The 6460-nt window shown below is 54.0% G+C and overlaps 1 pseudogene; it reads left to right on the forward strand.

Moving 5' to 3' along the window:
• Window positions 1-5474: 5474 nt before the first annotated feature.
• Window positions 5475-6016, forward strand: LOC114204638 (core-binding factor subunit beta-like; annotated as a pseudogene).
• Window positions 6017-6460: the final 444 nt, after the last annotated feature.

Consider the following 6460-nt stretch of genomic DNA (forward strand, 5'->3'; position numbering starts at 1 on the left):
TGGGCGTCTGCCTTCGGCTCAGGTCATGATCCTGGAGTGCCAGTATTGAGTGCTGAATCAGGCTGCCTGCTCGGCGGGGAGTCTGCTTCTCCCTCTGACCCTCCCCCCTTGCATGCTCTCTCTCATTCTCTCTCTCAAATAAATAAATAAAATCTTAAAAAAAAAAAAAAGAAAGGGAAGAGATGTGGTGCAACTCTAATTTTTGCCGGGGTGCTGCCTGGGCTGGGGGAGAGTCAGGCAGCCAAGTCTGGGGAGGACTTAGAAGGAAACGGGAGCCTGGAAGGGAAGAGTGGAGGGCATCAGGCATAGGGCTGGGTGGGGGTGGGGAAGAGTGTCCAGGTGTTTTTTGAGGCTCTTTGCCTCTCTGGCCCAGTGGGTTGGTTCTGGCCTCTTTCCTATTGAGCTCCATTCCCCCTGGGACTAAGGGGCCTGAGGAATAGATCAGTGTGTTGATCTATCAGGGTTGGGGTGGGGGCACGATGCACAATCGTACAGGTCTAGTGGTCTTGATTTCCCAAGAGAACTTTGGACACAGTGGGAGGGTTTGGAATCCGGATTGTATGGGCTGAGTCTGGACAAAGCCTCAACTCTCCAAAGCTTGCAGTTGAGGAAGTGAGGCTCACACAAACAGGAGCATGGGACATGCGCCTCTGCCATTTGAAAGCTGTGTGACCGCAGGCAGATCACTCACCCTCTCTGAACCCGTTTCCTCATCTATTAAGGGAAACTAATAACACTTATCTCATAAGTTGCGTGTTAAATAAGAAAATGCACATAAAGCGGGTGCTTGGCACAGAGCCCAAGTTTAGCTCTGTTATGGTTGTCACAATAATAGCAGGTGATGGGGGAAAGCTCATTAAAGAAGGTGAACCGTGAAGGGTGAGGAGGATTTAGGGGAAGGTCAACCAGACCCCTTCCAGACTCCCTTAGAATCTGGAAAAGGGAATGTTCAGCCAAGAAAGCAATAGGGGGAGCTTTGGGAAGTGTCCAAGGCCTCTGGATCCTTCCTCTCCTGGGGCTTTGGGTTCTCCTTCCTGTTCCAGGTCTTAGTTTCCCTGTGTAGTGGGCATGGGCAGCCAAGCCCTCCAGGTGTCAAGCTTTTGGGGAGAGGTGCCCATACCTGCTGAGGGAGGTCCCTACTGAGGCTACCCATCCCCAGCTCCCTGTCCTGGGTCCCAGCCCCTACCTTGCCCAGATGTTCCCCACAAGGAGCCCTGAGTAGAGGGAAAAGCCCTAGTAGGCTGTGCACTGCCACTCACAGGCCGACTTCTCCAGAACCTAAACTAAATTGGCCAGGATCCTGTCTGGGACTACAACCATAGCTCCAGACATGGAGCTTCCTGGATCCATTATCAATGTTTGGTTTGGAACTTTTGGACCAGTCCCAGTTCCTACTCTTTATCCAGGCCCTGGTGATTAGATTCTCTGGCCTTTGATATGCCCAGGCTTGGGACTCCCCTTCCTGCCACCCAATCGCCACACCCAGGCACTCTCCACTCCCTCACCCAAGGAGACCTGTGTGTGGCTAAGTCCAGCACAGCTCCTCCCTGCAGCCCATTTAAACCTGCTCAGTTCCCCACTGCCCCCTCCCAGCAGGGTCTCAGGAGGACATGGGGCACAGGAACACCTTCCTAGCCCCTCTGGACAGGCCTGGGGGCTTAAAGGGGAGACCAGTTAAGAGCCAAGGGAGACTCTAGAAGTTCACAGCCATGTTGGCCAAGTTCCATGGCCAAAGTGGGCCACTCTCTCTGAGGGAGAAACTGAGGCTGCGCACACCCACAGGGTGACCACATGATCAGGGCAGTTAGGACTGGCCTGATGTCAAATGTCTGTGGTAAAGTCAGACCTCTGGTCCGCATTTCTGCCTTTGGGAAATAGAGTCACATATAGGAGTTTCCTGGGTCTCAGCTGGGCCGAGAGGAGGTCGCAGGCTATCGTTCAGCAAGGGCTGAGAGGGGCAGCCCCGATGGGCAGGGGGAAGAGCAAGGAGGGAGGGGCGGAAGAGAAGGCAGGATGGTTTGGAGGAAGAGGGGAAGGAGGGGGAAAGGAAGGGAGCAGGAGGGACAGCAGGGAGGGCAGGCAGGAGGATTACGGGGAGCTCTTCCTTTCTGCCCTGTTCAGAGGAAGGTGTGTGAAGGCGCGTGGAGCACGTGGAAACGCAGCAGCCTCTGTGGGGGAGCAGGAGCTCGTGCGCAGCCCAAGGCTGGAGGTGAGCACCTCCGGGCAAGCGCAGGCCTCCCCGTGCACGGATGTTTGTGCGTACGCATCTGGACAGCGTGAGTGTGGCGTCCTCTCAGCATTTTGCATCGCGAGCCAGGACTCACGCGCGCACACGCACACACACACGTGAAGCCCCGCGTAGCCCTGTTACCGGAACTGCATGCACTCTGATCTCGTCTGTGCCAGTCCGCAGCGTCCAAAACAGAACCCCCATCGGGGTCTGCCAGACTGACCTCACAACCCACTAATGAATGGGATGGACAGCATTTGGTGGTTTTGTTTGTTTGTTTGTTTGTAAAGATGTTATTTATTTATTTGAGAGAGAGCGTGAGCACGAGGGGTGGGGGAGGGGCAGAGGGAGCGGGCGAAGCAGACACCCCCGCTGAGCAGGGAGCCTGAGGAGGAAGACTGGGGATGGGACTCGATCCCAGGACCCCGGGATCATGACCTGAGCCCAAGGCAGGCGCTTGACCAGCTGAGCCACCCAGGCGCCCAGCGTTTGTTTTTAAAGTCATCTCTTCGCCCCACATGGGACTTGACCTCACGACCCCGGGATGAAGAGACTCATGCTCCACTGACTGAGCCAGTCCAGTGCCCCTGGACAGTGGTTTGAAAGGACTTTTGCATGATGGGGGGGGGGTCTGTACACAAAGTGAGCCGGGATCAGGAGATCTTCTAAGATTGGACTTCTGATGTGTAGGGAAGAGGGAAGCTGAAGCCACAGTGGGAGGCTCTGAAGTTATCTTTAACCTGAAGTAAGTCCCTTGCTCTCCCCCAGGGGTCCCACACAAGGAACCTGGGGCCTCAGGAGCCACCTTGTACCAGCACAATCACTCACTAGGCTCCTGAGCTCACCCAGCCTGCTTAATCTAAGGGGCTCACGCTGCTAATCTGCAGTCTTTCCCTGAGGTCTCTCCCATTCCTCTGCCCCCAACAATCCTATACAGGCCCGGACCCAGCCCACATTGCCACCCCCTTCACATGCCCCAGTCAGAGGAGCAGGACACAACTCCTTTCCTCGGGGAGCCCCGTCCGAGGGGAGACACACAGCCCTGCCCTCAGGGAGCCCCAGTCTGAGGGGGAGACATAGCGCTGCCCTCAGGGAACCCAGTCTGAAGGTGGAGACACAGCTCTGCCCTCAGGGAGCCCCAATCTGAGGGGGAGACACAGCCCTGCCCTCAGGGAGCCCCAGTCTGAGGGGGGAGACATAGCCCTGCCTCAGGGAGCCCCAGTCTCATAGGAAAAGCTTCATCCCTACTTTTGAAAGCCTTGCTAGGAAGAACAGGAGACTCATGCAGGAAAGGCCCGCACACCTACAAAGCTACATCCAGACAGAAGGTATATAAAGCAATCTCCTTGGGCATTTACTCTTGAAATCCTGGCAATAGTCCCAGGAGCAGGTACTACCCTTACTCCCACAAATGATCACTCAGCCTTTTCTTAAGCCCAAGACTTGGTACTTACTACCTGCGGGGTGTCTCCATTCTAATTGCCCAGGGAAAGGGTTGAAGCCAAAGCAAGAGGCATGGTAGGCAGTGGGTCCTCCTCAGATTCCTCCTACCTCCAAACGTGGTAGGCTGTGCCCCTCTTCTCTCTCAGCCTTCCACCCTGCTCCTAATGAACAAATATGTAGTGAGCATCCTCTGTGCCTCCACCATCAGGGACATGGAGGAAAGAAGAGATACCACCCTACTCTCCAAAAACCTGTGATTAATCGCTTATGTGTGGAATGGCAGCTGAGTGTGCAAAGCTTGTGTGTGTGCGGGCATCCGTGTGCTCAATGCCATGTACGTCAGTGTTTCTCAAATTGCAGCTCACAGCCCTTTAGAAATCAATTTAGTTGATTAGAACAAACACTTTAGAAAGAAAGAAAACAGAAAAATTAGGGTGCACACGTGTACATGGGCTGGAATTTTGTATGAGGCAGTGAGGCTTTTGTTTCCAGTATGTATTATATGTATGCGTATAAGGTGATGGTGTAAAATACATTTCTAACTGTGGGAAAGAAAAAAAAAAGCCTCAAGGCCTCAGCTCTGGTGGTTGAGCCTCTGCCTCCCTTGGTAGGCCCCCCTCCCTGTCATAGTCCAGCCTCGCAGCTCCATCATGTCATCTGTCTACCTCAGACCCCTTGCAGGTGCTATGTCGCCTGCCAGAGCCACTCTTCTCTACTTGCATTCATGGTGCAGAATGCAGCAGTGGGTCCCATTATCCCCCCCACCAAAAAAAGGGATGCAGATACGGAAGCTCAGAGAGGTCAAGTGATTTGCCCAAAGTCACACAGCTAGCCAGAGGTGGGCTGGGATTTGAACCCAGGCTTCTCTGAGTTCAGAGCTCAGGTTCTTGCCTGCTGAGCACTTCAGTCCTTTTCCTCCAGGTGAGTGCAGTAACTGCCTCATGGGGTTCCAGCCCAGGCACCAGCCCTGGGAGAGCAGTTGGCCCCTGTGGCTCCCAGATGATGCCTTCCTGAGGATCTATACTCCATGTCTGGCATGGGCAACTACAAGGGGAGCCGGCCACTGCTGTATAGACTGTCTCTGCCTATCTCCCTGGTCGGAGGCACGCCTTCTGGTTCTCTGGATCTCATAGAAGTTGGGGAGCCCCTATTTGTCACTCACTCCAGCCAAACCCAGCTTCTCAGGGCTGAGAACTAGGACACCCCAAATAAAGTGGCTCTGTGGGCTCCAGCTTTGGGGAACAGGCAGGTGGCTGGGGTTTGAATAAAAGGGGGTGAGGTCAGTTTGGGAGGAAGCTGAGCCATGGATAGGGAGCCCCCACTCGGCAGGACCACTGATGGTGTGCTCCAATGGACATGACCGCCCCTGGGCAGGGCCTCGGTTGTACGGGGGGAGGCTAGGGTTCCTGGCTGGACTTCATCTCTAGCAGATTGTCCCTTGCCAAGGGGTCCTGGGCAGGAGAAGGAGGAGGACAAATCTAACCCCTAGAGACCCCAGCCCTGGGGCCCTGGGCCCTCGGGTAGCTAACTACGGACCCTGGCCCTTCCCGAGGTGCCCAGCCCAGGGGACAGGCGCCGGAGAGGCAAGGATTTCAGGCTGCCATTCTGCTGCTTCCTGACCCTCCTCTCTTAGGAACCCTTCCTTCCTACACTTCGGTGTCCGTGAAATCACGGGTGTGATGTGTCTGTGCTGCATCTGCACTAAATATATTACACTTGAGTTGGTCAGCGTGGAGCAGACCAGAGGGTGCCCCGCAAGCCCTGAACCGGGCAGCATGGCCTCGGGGTGGGAAGGGTGCCACGCCCCATGCCCGACCAGAGATGCAAGTTTGAGAACTCGAGCACGAGTTCCTCGGGAAGCTGAGCTGCGAATGTGAGAATAAGTACATGGGCTTCAGGGATAGGCCCCATGAGGAGCGCCAGGCATGCTTCCAGAACGCCTGCCCCAACAGCCACTGGGAAATCGCTTTAGTGGCCCCAGGAGCCAATCTGTCTCTCCAGGGTTTTCCGGCCAGCTGGCAGGGAGAACACGACAGACACCTAGCTGGGGGGATGTGGCAAGGTGGATGGGAAGGCTCCCATGATTCTGAACGGAGTCTGTGTTATCTGGAAAGGCTGCATTGACCTCCAGAGACAGGATGGTAGGGGCTGCCTGGGGTCTGATGTGCAGCGAGTCCAGCAGGGGGGTGCATTAGCACAACGGGCTTTTGAAGAGGCTTGGAGAAGGGGGTATCGACTGGAAGACAAGACGGGTCCCCTCGGGAGGAAATGGACACAAGAAGACCATAAGACCCTAGTCCTGGCTCCAATTTACGTGGCGGTGATGAACTTCAACTTCGTTAATTAGCAGCACAGCAGACGTGCCCACCCATCTTTCCGTATACATTGTTTCTAGTTGGCAGAAATAGTCATTAAAAGACCAGAAACTGTGGTCACTGGAGGTACTGCAGTCTATTCCTCAACCTTGGTTAGTAACAAGACATCGCACACTGCCATGGTTTTGTACTATAATACCTGCATTTCTAATTTTGTATGCATGCAGCCAGTGATCTAAAATTTTTTTCTATGCAGGCTTACCTTGTTGGCATGATTTTAGTGAGTTGAAACTATCCACTTGTAAAGCTCGTTTTGTCCTCCATTTTAATTTAGAAGTTTACGTCATTTAAAAATGTCAAGAAATTAAAATTTTTATCAGAGGGTTTCTTCCCCCCCAAATCAGTTGTTCCTTTAGAATTTTAGATGTGTTGGTTACACAGCTTCATTTTAAATAGCCATTCTTGGTTATTT

This window comes from Eumetopias jubatus, unplaced genomic scaffold, assembly GCF_037043125.1.
Source record: "Eumetopias jubatus isolate StellerSeaLion01/CBP00866 unplaced genomic scaffold, mEumJub1_p1.0 scaffold_6, whole genome shotgun sequence".
NCBI lineage: Eukaryota > Metazoa > Chordata > Mammalia > Carnivora > Otariidae > Eumetopias > Eumetopias jubatus.